The sequence below is a fragment of the Colossoma macropomum genome, unplaced genomic scaffold (assembly GCF_904425465.1).
Source record: "Colossoma macropomum unplaced genomic scaffold, Colossoma_macropomum, whole genome shotgun sequence".
NCBI classification, from domain to species: domain Eukaryota; kingdom Metazoa; phylum Chordata; class Actinopteri; order Characiformes; family Serrasalmidae; genus Colossoma; species Colossoma macropomum.
Genome location: NW_023494799.1, coordinates 9595038 through 9609696, shown reverse-complemented (window position 1 = coordinate 9609696; position 14659 = coordinate 9595038). Strand labels below are relative to the sequence as shown.

General features: G+C 37.7%; 1 pseudogene; it reads left to right on the top strand.

The window, feature by feature from the left end:
* LOC118819346 overlaps nucleotides 1-14060 on the top strand; it is a 28264-nt pseudogene extending 14204 nt beyond the window's left edge.
* The last annotated feature ends 599 nt before the right edge of the window (nucleotides 14061-14659 follow it).

The following is a 14659-nucleotide window of genomic DNA, read 5'->3' as shown; positions in this document are numbered from 1 at the left end:
ATTTGCCTGCAGTTTTATGAACAAACATTGTGGCCTAAAAAGAGTCTCGCTCACACAAAATTCATAGAGATGAATTTAAAGTATGATTATATCCTTTTCACCTTCTTTCTCTCTCAGCCATTGTTAATGTTGTTATAGTGAATATAGTGAATGGCACAGACTAAACCTCACTCCAGACCCTACAGGGTGTCTATGCAGAGGACCGATAGAGGACACATCTGTGGTGGCTTTCCTGTGTCTGAACGTTTCGTCATGATGGCTGCGCACTGCTGAAACAGGCAAGCTTTTTTATTTATAGCTGCAGACACTTACAGAGGGATATTATAATGGACTGTTGTTTATAATGAAAGCTGTTTATTATTATCTGACAGCTTATTACTATGTTAAATTAAGCATTTTCTAGAACACTTGTGATGCTCTGATTAAACCTTATCAAGCCAGAAGTAGGTAAATAACTATTATTTGTAATTAGTCATCGTTTGCATCTAAAGGAGGAATAACTGATGGCTAATTACAAAGAGGAAGAAATCTCAAGAGGATCAAAGACTCAAAAGGGAAACCCATCCTCCTTTGGTTGACACTAGATGGCAAAACAATAATTAATATTAATTTATTATTCTGTTGATAAGAAGGTATAATGGATATGACTATGAAATTCAAAGAACTGCTCTTTTTTACATTTTGTCTTGCTCGCTCCTGGTCTCAGTCTTGACTTAGGCACAGTAAGGCTTTATCAAGTAGTTAAGTGCCAACTGGATCTCTATCCCTGAAACAGCGGAGGACATCAAAGCCACATCGGCCTTCAGTCTGGTGGGATGGGGCAAAAAGGAACCATGAGGGTTTAAGTAGATTAAAGTTCTATTGGAGACGTGTCGGTATCATAGACAAGAAAAGATGCAGCAAACTCCGGAAGTCTCTAAACCCAAAAATGGTGTGTGCAGTTCATCCTGGAGTATGAAAAAAACACAGGCTGATGAAAACAGTCATCTTGTTTTGTCCTGATGCAACACATAAACTCATAATATGTACATTATGACTTTAGCAAGATAGTAATGTGTTTATTTTTGTTTGTTCACAGGGAGACTCTGGAGGTGGTAATGGTGTGTGTAATAATACAGCAGTGGGTGAGGAATACACATCTGACAAGCCCATCAAGCCAGATACACACACACACACACACACACACACACACACACACACACACACACATCATCTAAACTGCTTATCCTTCTGGGTCGCGGTGGGGCGCTGGAGCCTATCCCAGCTGTCATTGGGTGGAAGGCAGGATACACCCTGGACAGGTCGCCAGTCCATCGCAGGTCAGGCCAGATATTTACACCAAAATGACAGAACATTTGCCCTGGATTAAGTCTGTACTTGTAGCCTGCATGTGACAAGTAAAGCAAAATAGAAGAATTTGCCTAATTTCACCTCAATTAAGACATTTCTCATGCATATGTTTCAAGCATAATCATTGCTGAGTGATTTTCATGTAGCTGACAGTAGATTCCTCTCGTATGTCATACCATTTTATCCTCTTGATATATGCATGCTATAAAAGTTATGAATGTTACTCATAATTTAGAGTTAACTTACTCTACTCTCTCTTGTGCATGCAAAGAGATGTGCTGTTTCAAGTGAGCTATTCCTTATACATTGGGCCTAGATTTTATCTTTTTCTTCTCAGAGCAATAATGAATCTTCGTACAGTGAGGGACACCTGAGGACACTAGACTCATGATGATCCTTTTGGTCATATCTGGGCAGTGGTGGAAAGTAACTAAGTGAATGTAATTCATTACTGTTTTTTCGTGTATCTTTACTTTACTGAAGTATTTCCATTTTTGGTGACTTTTTACTTTCACTCCAATACATTTCAAAGTCAAATATCTTACTTTTTACTCCACTACATTATGTGAAATCTGTCCTTCCTTTTGGTTTATGTGTGTATAAAAAATGCAACATCTCACATTGAAAGAAGCTGAAGCAAGAACACCAATCAGAGCACAGCGCGCAGTTTGTTTTGAGCTTGTTTTGACCTGTTGGACATACCGACCCAGTGCAAGCATACGGTTGAACATCAGTGCAGCAGCGTAAAATTTTGGGAGCATCTATTCCAACATAAATGATGGAACTAACCTAACTTTGTGTAAATAGACCACAATATAGAAATATGTACACATATGCAGTTGTGACTGGCATGTGTCTTTTTTCTGAATTTATACAAACACTCATTTTTTAATAAATTTATTTTCGCTAGTTTATTTTTATGAACAGAGACCTACAGATGCAATATAGTAAAGAAAAACTCATTTGTGAACCTGAGTTTAAAGCAAGTTTTTATTAAACTTAAACTTGTAACTAAGTTGCAAATAAATCTTCAACTGAAACTTTGCTTGTTTGCAAAAGGTTCTTTCAGAGCCACTTGGTTCTACCTATGTAACAATGCTGCACTAGGCGGGTTGTTAGGATCCATGAGCAGGCTTTATTGTGACAGACGAAGGTACAAAAACACAGTCCAAAAACAGAATCAGGGTAGAGCAGAGGGTCAGAGGCCAAAAAGACAAAACAGATCCAAGACAGAAAAATCCAAGACAAAATCCAAAAACTAAGAGTCAAAAACAGGCTAGCCAAGATCGAAAAACCACAAGGTCAAACCATTACAGAGAAACAGCTCAGGATTGTAGTGACACACCAACAACGCTTCACAATGAGTGGACCGAGAGTGTGAGTATTTATAGGGGAGTTGATGAACGGAGATTGACAACAGGTGTGGGTGAGTGGCAGTCAGAATTCTGAAGAGGATGACCTCTGGTGGCCAGTTCGGGAGTTGCACATGACAACCTAATGGAAATTGTTTGCCTTCAGTGTTTTGTGCTTATGATAATTTTAATAGACATCAGCATCAGACTAATTAATGACATTCTATTAAAAGACTGGTTTACCAAGAGTGACACTGGAGTATTTTCACCTAAAATGAGCTAATGAAGCAAGAGTCTTCTTACAAAAATGATAATAGGACATCAGAGTCATAATTAATCTTTTAATACTTTTACTTTTGATACTTAAGTACATTTGAAGGCAAATACTTTTGTACTTTTACTCAAGTGGAGGTCTAAAGGGAGGACCAATGCCCACTCTGAAAGAATCTGACCAATGCCCACTCTGAATGAATCCAACCAATGCCCACTCTGAATGAATCCAACCAATGCCTACTCTGAATGATTCTGACCAATGCCCACTCTGAATGAATCCAACCAATGCCTACTCTGAATGAATCCAAACAGTGCCCTCTTTGAATAAATCCAACCAATATGAATGCTAAAAAACACATACAGATGCAATCATCTCTTTTTCAGCAGGGTGATGTTCCAGAATGTTTAGAGGTTATTTCTCCCCATAGTTTATCACATCAAATAGTTAAATGGACTTCACAAAGATTTTACATGAAACAATTTATATTTTCATCAAATTATACCACCAGAGCTCAGCTCTGTGGGGCAAGGAGATGACCCAGATGTGCTGAAACTCTACTCTGGTTGGCTCTGGACAAATTTAACCCCTGAGTTTAACTACACAGCATGTATTGGTAACAGTTGAAAACAATAAAACTGTTCTGTCCAGTAGCTTATACAGGTTTTTTTATATTTAACCAGCAATACCAAGAATGGCCTGTAGTACCCCATATACAGGTGCAATTTTCCTAATTACAACAGTGACCTCATCACATCACAGAACAGAATTGTCACTGAGAACCATCAGGAAGATAGTTTCAGTATGAATTTGCCTTGTAATCATAATTTTGTGATTTATGAAGTCATTAAATAACAAATAATGTTATTAGTCTAATATCTGAGTCTGCTACAGTAGCTTCACAAGAACATAAAATTTAAAATAAGTACAGTTCTAAAAGCAGAAGAAATGCTTCACCAAATGACCCAACTAATTCAAACAAAATATTGTTTGATGAGTGTTTGTTATATTTCTTTATGATTTAGTATTTCTTGTTTGTTGTAATTGTCTTTTTTTAGGAAATAAATCTTCATTTATTTCCTAACTTATATGCAAATTTACATCATGTTAGCCATTTTGCATGCAGTAAGAAAAAGAGGATATACTGTAGAAGCTAATTACGTAGAGTAAGTTCATCTTAAATATATTATAGAAATATTACTGTTACCATCTACAAATGACAATGTTTTGGTATGAGAGTGTTTTGTACCAGAAAAACACATTTGGTATTTGTAACAAACCAAACTACTTGAAAATCAGTCAAAAATTCAGTGATTCAGTGTACAGTTACCTAGAACAAATATTAGGAGAATACTTTTAGAATACTTACCAACTAAATTAAAAAATACAATATTCAAAGAAAAACACCATCAACTATTTACTATGGCATCTAGCAAACATGCACATTAGACAATTTCTAAAGAGGGCCACAATTAATGGCTTCTTTACAAACACAGAAGTTCCTACTAAAGCCTGAGTGGACTGATAAATCAATCTGATGATCAGTTATTAATCTCAGTGTTACTGAGCTCTGCTAAAGCCTGAGTAGACTAATAAATCAATGAGATAATCAGTTATTAATCTCAGCATCACTGAGCTCTGCTAAAGCCTGAGTAGACTGATAAATCAATGTGATGATCAGTTATTAATCTGTGTTATTGAGCTCTGCTAAAGCCTGAGTAGATTGATAAATCGATGTGATGATCAGTTATTAATCTCAGTGTTACTGAGCTCTGCTAAAGCCTGAGTAGACTGATAAATCAATGTGATCAGTTATTAATTTCAGTGTTACTGAGCTCTGCTAAAGACTGAGTAGACTGATAAATCAATGTGATGATCAGTTATTAATCTCAGTGTTACTGAGCTCTGCTAAGGCCTGAGTAGACCAATAGATCAATGTGATGATCAGTTATTAATCTCAGTGTTTTTGAGCTCTACTAAAGCCTACTTACTAGAGGTCAGTCACCACGGACACACTTCCTAGCTTTCTCCACAGACACTCACACCCCATGTAGGGCAGTGGACCAAACCACTGTGAGGCACATGAAGGTGGGATGTAATCTTCTGAAACTTAAAAACAAATTGTTTGGGGCCTAGAATTTGCATAATTATTTGCATATTATTAAGTTTTTTTGAATGCATATTATTATTTTATTTAAAATTATATAGTTATATTTACAAAAATATCTTGAGGGGGGAATTGAAAGAATATGCAGTTGAAATGCAGATATGACAGTCGGTGCTGAAGAGATGCTTTACTACAAAATGGCTGGTGACTTGAAAAAAAACAAAACAAATACGAGTGATTATTTTCCCAAACTCAACAAGTAGCTCCTCTGTCTCACACAGCAGAGTGAAGGCATGTATCTCTTCGCCTTTGTTCTCTCTCCTAGCTCTCTCATTAGCTTTCTCATTACCCTTCTGCTCTGCAGTGATCAGAGGCCTGCTGATATTTTTATGAGTAGTGTATTGTGAGACGGACAGCCATGTATTTGAATGAGTGATTCAGGCAACAGCTAATGAGAAAGACATAGGCATAATTCCAATTCATCTGATCTAGCCACTTACTAAACTGTATGACCTCATTTGCACCTGGTCACTTCATATGACTAGGATTTGAATTGTGTGCTGATAAAATTTTAGCCACATTAATTTACACTTGGTAGTCAAATGTGTCTCTGGTCAGTCAGACTAAAATCTGACTGCTGTGTGGGACAGAATATGCAAATCTGCCCATTATGTGGCAATGTGAACGGTGGGTCGCTGACTGTTTAGTAGAGCAGCAGCCCCTTTTTCAAACATGTAAATGAAATGCATTTAGTTATACACGCTTAACTTAACTTACACACTTGCATTTGAGAAATATAGGCATAGTTTGCCTTGCAAGATAGTTGGCTATGGCTATCAGCTAAAGTTAGTAGCTACCCCTTAATCTAGTTGTTTAGTTTAGTTCGGTGGGTGTGTTTGAGCAGGGCAGGGGTCGGCAACCCAAATTTTAAGAAAACCATTTTGTCCTTTCAACAAAAATCACACCACCTCAGGAGCCACAACATTTGATCTCCATTTTACCATCTTGGCTGTAAATATGTCTCAGTATGTGCTAATGTGCTAGAATAGGCTAAAAATATAATAGAATATAATTATGATAGTCTATACATGAAAGTGCAGACTTACTTTGCTCTGTTTTAAGCTTAGCTCAACTATAGCAGCTATTCTCGCATCTCCAACAGGATACTCTTCCGAAAAAGTAAAATAAGTTCTTGTAAAATGTCTCCCAATGTTCGACTATTTATGAAGCAGAAGTCAGCTTCTCATTCGCCAGCTTCTTGTTTGAATTTTCCCGTTCCACCTTAAATGGTGTCTGAGGCGCCAGAATGTAACTGCTGTACCATTTAAGGTGGAACAGGAAAATTCAAACAAGAAGCTGGAGTATGAGAAGCTGACTTCAGCTTCATGACTTTTTAGTGGTTAACAGTTTCTCGTTGCAAATTAAACGTATGAGGAAACAATACAAGCTGGATTGCTTATAAACACAAATTCAGCTCCAAAAAAGTCCATTCATCTCCAAATTATGTTTGTCTTAAATCTTTCCCTTTGACTTTTCGTTAGCTGCTAGGCGAGACTGTTATCTGCATTGCTATGTGACCAGCAGTCTGCGCACCAACCTTCAGGGTTCAAGGGTGAATTAGCAGATATAGGCTATATTAACTCAAATGTTTAAGACCATTTATTGTTAAAACTGTGTTAGAACGATCAAAATAATGACGTTTTAAAATAATTCCCCCAAAGTCTTTGAATATATATGTAAAATTGCGGAAAATTGCTTCACTATTTTCTCTTTTTTTCTGGGGAAAGACTGCCATGCCTCTGGCTCTAATTGTGCCCCCTCCCCTGGGAATTTTGGCTTGCATGATGGCCCTGGTGCTGCCTGTCACATAATGCTGAGGTAAACCACTGAGGACTGATGTTTCAATCCTAATTATTTGGGGTCATTTGAGGAAATTACACAGATGCTTTATCCCGTACGAATCAGTCAGCCATGCAAAAATAACATTACCGGACTTCCTCTGGTAATACTAAACAAGCTCAAATAGGGCTTTAGATTCTCTCTCAGATAACTTGGTTCTGATGTCTGACCTGTTCCCAGGAACATGCCGGTTTTAGACCTTGCAGCTCCTGTTGCCATCTCCATCACTGAGAGGCTTCTCCTCTCTGCTCCTGATCAAGCTTCTGTCTCTATGCATGGCCCAATTCATTGTTGAACACTGTTCCAGCTCTAGCCTCAGAGATCGCTCCAGTTCTAGCCTCACAGATTGCTCCATCACAAGCCTTAGTGATTTCTTTAGCACTAGCCTCAGTGATTGCTCCATCACCAGCCTAAAACATTGCTCCAGTTGTTTTCTCAGCCTCAAACACTCTGCACACAAAAGTGTGTGGACAATCAGGTCAAAACTTTGCCAGCCATAAAGTTCATAACTACTTGTACAAATCAAAACCTTTCAATCAAATGATTTCAAAGGCTTTATATAATTCATTTATTTACTCTTTTTCACAAAATGGCATTTCTGCTTATTTTTCAGTATTGTTGATAGAATATATTTCAAAGGAAGTGTGTATGATTTACAGAACTAGAAGCAAAAGATTTTTTGTCTTCATAGGTAAGCAAGTAAATTTTATTGTGTTTAAATGCATTTTTTGTACTATGGCAGTTGTACACAATTTTTTTAATAAGAAGAAAGCTGCTTTCCATTTGATCTTGGCCTGGCAGTCGTGAAGAGGTATGAACTGTTCTCACCGCGGGAGGTTCTCACTCCTCCACTCTTCACCCCTCTTTGCTCACTAGCAGCTCAACATAAAGCCACAAAATTTCACACAGAGAAGGCCAGCAGTGTCCTAGTTAATCTGTCACAGAATTACATGCAAAAAATATTTTAGTTGATTAAGTTACTTGAAAATATCAGGAGTGAGTGGAAGGCGGCCAAGAGGAGCTGTGGGGAGTTCCACCAAGAACAGAAGAATTAAGTGCCCCATGGCATTTGTGCTGCCTACAACTGCCCAGGGACTTGACTTGAATTGGTGGGTCACCAGGACAATCGACTTTTAAAAGGTGGGGCGATGTAGTGACCTGCTACTGGCTGCACATCTACACATCTCTGTAGACCAGTGCCTATAGTCTGAGTATGCCTTCATCTTTGTAATGATTGCTTTATGCACTGTAATCCTACAATAATATCCCTGTCTATGTAGTTGTGGTTATATGAATATGCACTTGTACATATGAAATGTAGTTTCAGGTCTGACATTGCTTCATTACACCAAAAAAATTCAGTTTCTGTGCAATGCCCCACCAACCATTCATCATGCCCCACTAAACCCACTATTTTGTTCATTTTTATAGTGACAAATAGGAAAAAAGTGTCAAGCACACTTGGTATAAAAGGCTATTTCAACTAATACAGGAGGATTTGTATGCTCTTCTTATATCAGCCGCATTTTTGGGATCAGCTGTATGTTGTGGGAAGATAAATCAGTAGATGGATTTCCTAAATGGGCAGATATTTGGAAATGTAGCTCTCCTGTTGACTTTCTCCTAAATGTGACTTCTTGGAAAAAATAGAAAGGTCTTCTGCTGTACAGATCTACTGCAGATTTCTTACCTCATGTGTTTTTACCCAGTTGCATGGACAAACTCGCCTGTACCCCCATCTTCAGATGCTTGAATCATGATTTAGTTCTGGTGGTGGGCAGGTTTGCTGTCTGGTAGGCCCAAAGCCATGGCTAGGGCTGGTGCAGTCTCTAAAGGTAGGGCTGGAGTAGAGGTTGACGATGGCACAAATATAATATTGTGATACTTCAAGACATTTTCACAACACACAATATGTCACGATATTTTTTTATTAAAATATCTCATAAGTTGAAACTGAGAAAAAAGAACCAGTAGTGCTACATTTGGTACTAGCAAAAACTGTGAACACAATGATTTTTATTCAATACTTGTCATATTGTGTTGTACTAAAACCAGTTAAACAGGACTAAGTTTGCTCTCATTATAAAGAAACCTGCAGTTGGTCAGTGTTCAAGTTCTGATGATATGCACCATATGTTCAGAAAAGCATATGGTATTGTATTGTAACATAATTAATCACAATAACAATTTGTATTGTCATATTGCCCAGCCCTAGGCAGGAGTGGCCCTTAAAGTCAGGGCTGGTGCAATCTCTAAAGTTAATTCTGGAATTCTGTGTGTGATTGAATTGGCAGAAGCAAACACTGGTAATTCAACAGTGTAGAAATGTAATCAATTTAAAACATTTCTAAATAGATTGTTTACTGTGCATTAAGCTTTATTCATTATGACCTGTATTATTACATAAATGGAGGTTTTCTTTATGTAAAAAATCATAAATAATTGTTTTATTAACTGTAATAAGGCAAAATTAAAATTTTGTTGAGACATTAAGTGTGGTTATTATTCGATAACTGCAGGAAATCAGATTTTGTCAGTAATCTGATCAACACATTTACATGCACTCGAGTAATCAGATAATAGGGAAACTCCAGGTCTGCATGATTCAGGCAGTAATCAGATTTCTGTTTTGTAACCAGCCAATAAACTCACAGAAGAAGACATGATGTAAACGTAATGTAAAACTCAAACTTCATGGTGCGTCTTTTTTTTTTTAAAATATCGCACCACTTTACCTGAAATTATTAACATACATCATCTAGAATATGAAGAATATTTAAATCCTTCATCCGTCAGGCATGTGGTTGGTTTCAGCGTCGCTCCAAAAGTGTTTTGCTGCGTCTCGCAGCGACGCTGCTTGCTTATTTCTGGTACCGCCGTCTATTTTCACACATGTGCAGACTGAGAAATCTGAAAGAAATCAGAGTAAGAGTTTACATGCACTGAGAAATCTGATTACTGAGCTAAAACCCAGCTCTCTTTATTGGATTTCTTAGTCAGATTTCTAGACCTAGGTCTGATCTAAGAAATCAGATTATGCTGTTTACTGAATAATCAGGTAACTGCAGAAACCCAATTATGATCGGATTAATAAGTGCATGTAAACGCACTCATTGTTATGCAAATTAATGATAATGTATCAAAATGCTAATAAATAGGCATTAACTTTGTGATTAAACTTGTAAATTTGTGATACAATTTTTTTTCATTTCTAATTAGTCATAACTAAACTGCACTTTGGAATATGAGACACATTTTTAAGTATTAGTGACTTATTAAACTTCTATTAACTCAACTGCAATAAACTCCAGAAATCCCCTGATTCCAAATGCTGCCCATTTTACATTTATAAGATGTGAAATTAGATGATAATTCATGCTCAATAATTTGCATGATAAAGGCTTAACACAGCCTTCATTGAGCATCATTACAATTAATAATGCAAGTATTAGTGATTTTCACCTAATATACCACTAATTATGTACTAATATATTTTACAATTAATAAACCTGAAATTATAGTAAATACGCCATTTTGAAGCATTTAATTTGGTCTTTACTGACCAAAGAATAAGACTTTAATTAATTTCCAAAATCCCTCAAATAAAGTGTTGCCAAGCAAATTTGTACAAATATAAGAACATGCTGTGAACATGCAATATGAACACTGGTTGTCGTTGCATATTTATTACACTTTGGATGGTGTAATAACTGTATTTTATTTTGCTCCGCCATTCTTCAAGATCTGCATTAATGAGATGAGGCTCAGCCTTTCTCTGGGAATAGAGCAGGTTTGGTTCTATGAGCTGCACTGCTCTTGATGCAGTACCAAAGGCCTGTGGTTCTCCTCAGTCTCTCCGACCTGTCACACATCCCCACAGCACTGGAAACAATGAAAATTTCTTTAGTAAAGTGTTACATTCTATAATGTGGTTATTTTAAACAACGACCAAATATAATGTTGGCAAAAAGGGGTGTTAAAATTGGCCACAGCAAGTTTTCATTATCATACAAATTAGGGATTAATGCAAAACTCTGTGTGGCTCTTAAAACTAAATACTATGCAGATATTAAAAGTGTAATGGGTAATACTGTGGCTTTGCATGCAACTGCCTAACAACACCTTAGCAACCACCTGGGATACCATAGTGACTGCCTAGCAACAAGTGGGAAAAATTGAAGCTGCACAACCATTCTGTTTCCTTCAGGAAATGCACGTTTCTAGTTATGATAAATTCATTTGATCAATTGTGAGCAATAACAAAAATCAATCTGCGTTTCACAAAAAGGACTTTTCTAATGAAAAAAAGGACTTTTCTGCTCCTGCTGGCTGCTCTGCTGCCGTACCTGAGCCACTCTGGTGAGTTTCCCTTAGACCAGCTGAAGACTTGTATAATGGAAGAATGGCAAAAGATTCTGCTTTCAAAACTGAAAATAATTTTGTATCCAGTCCTCAAAAGGTGTTGAGGTGGTATTTTGAGTGGTCCTTTTCAGATGAAACAGGCACTCAACAGACTCTCAGTAACATGTCAGAAACATATGAGGGTTAGGATTAGGGCCAGGGTGAGGGTTAGGTTTCGTAAGGTTGAGTAAGGTTAGGTTTTGTGTAATGGAAGTAACTCCAGCAGCACTGCTGTGTCTGATCCTCTCACACAACACACAACACACACTAACACACACTAACAACACACACTAACACACCACCACATCAGTGTTACTGCAGTGCTGAGAATGATCCACCACCCAAATAGTACCTGCTCTGTGAGGGTCCATTGGGGTCATGACCACTGAAGAACAGGGTAAAAGGGGGCTAACAAAGTATGGAGAGAAACAGATGGACTACAGTCTGTAATTGTAGAACTACAAAGTGCACCTATATAGTAAGTGGAGCTGATAAAATGGACAATGAGCGTAGAAATAAGGAGGTGGTCATAATGTTATGCCTGATTGGTGTATATTGTATATACTTTTTATCAAACTTTACCTGAACTCACCTAAACTACTTTGACATTTTTTATTGGAAGCTAGTTGTTTGGAAAAAACTTGGAATCATCTTTTGATTAACTCCAGTGAAGACTCAGAGTTACAGCTGGTCAATGAAGCAAAATCTAGTTGCACTGCATGTATAATTTTCCACTCTTAAGGTGAAAGTGAATTTTGAGGAGGACTATGGGTAAAATTTGAGTGCTTCACTAATCAGTCTCGTATTGTTTTTGTAAATTATATATTTTGTGTAACATATCAAGTGTTGTGATATATTAGGGCCTGTTACCAAATGCCTTAATCAGCTCTAAAATGTTTCTCTAAGGAAAAAACGACTTTCGGCTGTGCTGGGTGCTCATGATCTGTCAGACAAGAAAGAGGGTTCTGTCCGCATGAAAGTGAAGAACTACTACCCCCATCCAAAATACAACGCCGGGACACTTGACAATGATATCCTGCTTCTGAAGGTAAATAACTGGACCAGTAGTGTAAATTTAGCTTTAGAAGGTGTGCGCGGGGCATCATTAGCAGCCCAGGGTTTGAATGAAGGACTGAGTGGTCTGAGAGGTCACAGACTTCCAAAGACAAAAGAGACAAAATTGAACTACACACACACACCCTGGACAGGTCACCAGTCCATCACTGGGCAGACACACAGACATATACATTCACACCTAGGACCAATTTAGAATCTCCAGTTCACCTGACTTCATGTGTTTGGACTGTGGGAGGAAACCAGAGGACCCGAGGGACACAGTGTGACCACACAGAAAGGACCCTGGTCGCCCAGCTGGGGAACTGAACCCAGGCCCTACGCTTGTCATAACAACTGACATAATCCTGCATAAATGTTTATAAATGCTTATTTCAATAGGCATCATACATTCGCCACTTTGGATAAAAGTTAGCTAAAGCAGCCTTTATGACAGATGATGCCTACTGGAATAAGCATTTATATCAGTTGTCATGTCAAGCTTATGTAGGTTTCAGGTAGCTTTATGAACAGTACCCTACAGTAACCATTGTGTGTTATCATTTTTTTCTGCATTTAGCATTTTCCACCCTTTAGCTTCTATTCTTTAAAGCAGATTTGCTTTCATTTTTTCAAACAAGTCTCTAACGTAAACCATTAAAGTTCAGTCTTAGAAGTTGATTGCATTTTCCAATTCTCACAGTTAAAAAATTAGGCTCTTCAGTCCAGTAGACATCTCAGGTGTCTAGTTTTGGTGTTCTAGTACAAATTTCAAAGGAATTTTAAACCACTATTTTTTTCAAGTTGATTTGAGTTGTCTGCTCACAGTGGAAAAAAGGAACGACATTCTAGCTGGCGAACTTTTAGTCTACAAACATTAATATAACTTAAATCAAAGAATTTACAAAGTCAACATCAGGTGTTCAGTAAGGAAACATAAATAGCGTCTAATGTCAGCTAACTGTGTGAAAATGAAGGTGTGTAGGCCAGCTGGGTGTAATCTGGGTTACTGTGGAGGAGTGGAGCTTCGCATTACACTGTGCAGTCTTGTTGATAATTAAGCTAATATCTGTCTTGTCACAGCTACGTGGGAAAGCCAAACAGAGCAAAACTGTTAACTGGATCTCCATCCCTAAAACAAATGAGCACATCAAGGCCAACTCGGTCTGCAGTGTAGCTGGCTGAGGAAGAACAGGATCCTCTAAACATGGTAGCAAGTGTCTCATGGAGACCAATATTACTATTGTGGACGAAACAGAATGTAATAAACTCTGGGAGAACCGTCTGACCCCAAGGATGATATGCGCACTTCATCCTGGAGGATTGTGCAAGGTATGAGATCATACAGGATGATTAATATGGTCAGTCTGGATTATTGTGTTGGCCCAACACTGAATAATAAACTAAAGGAAATAAAGTCAATTCTGAAAAACTGTGAGGATCGTAAAGTGTTTCATTTGTGTATTAACAGGGAGATTCCGGAGGTCCTTTGGTGTGTGGGGACACTGCTGTGGGCATTGCTTCCTTCAGTCAGAAGGACAAGTGTGATGCACCCACGAAGCCAAAGATTTTTACCGAAATATATGAATTTCTGCCCTGGATCAAGACTGTTATTGGGAAAGTTTAACCTGCATTTGACAAAAAACAAAACATTCACCACAATTTCATCTCAATAAAAGCATTCCTCAAGCATATTTCTCGAGCATATTCATTGATGGATATGTATGTGAGAAATCCTGTGGAAATTCATCCTCACAATTCTGTATGATGAAGTGCCTCACAAGGTCAGACAACTTCTTAAACTTACAGTGCTTGACTGCAATAAAATATCATGGAAAAACAGCATGCATCTAATTAAAAAAAAAATCTTCAACTAATACAAGTTGCCTGGGGCCTAATCTGGAGGGGGTACCCACCCCCATTACCTCATCTCACCTGATCTGCCTTACCGTCACATGCAAGACTATACAGAGTTCTATTATGGTAGTTACAATTTTGCACTTTTTACAAACACTTTGTTTCTTTAGTTAGCCTCGGCCTTCTGTGACAAACACCTTTATTTTTCTTCATTTTAATTCATAACCATACCAATTTTCTAAATTAATAATCACTGGCCTTAAGCTATTGCATTTAGTTATACCACTTTCTATAAGTTTAAGGGGCTATGTTCTTGATTACATCACATCAATACAAATATCCCACTTTTCCCTTTATCATTGATCAAGA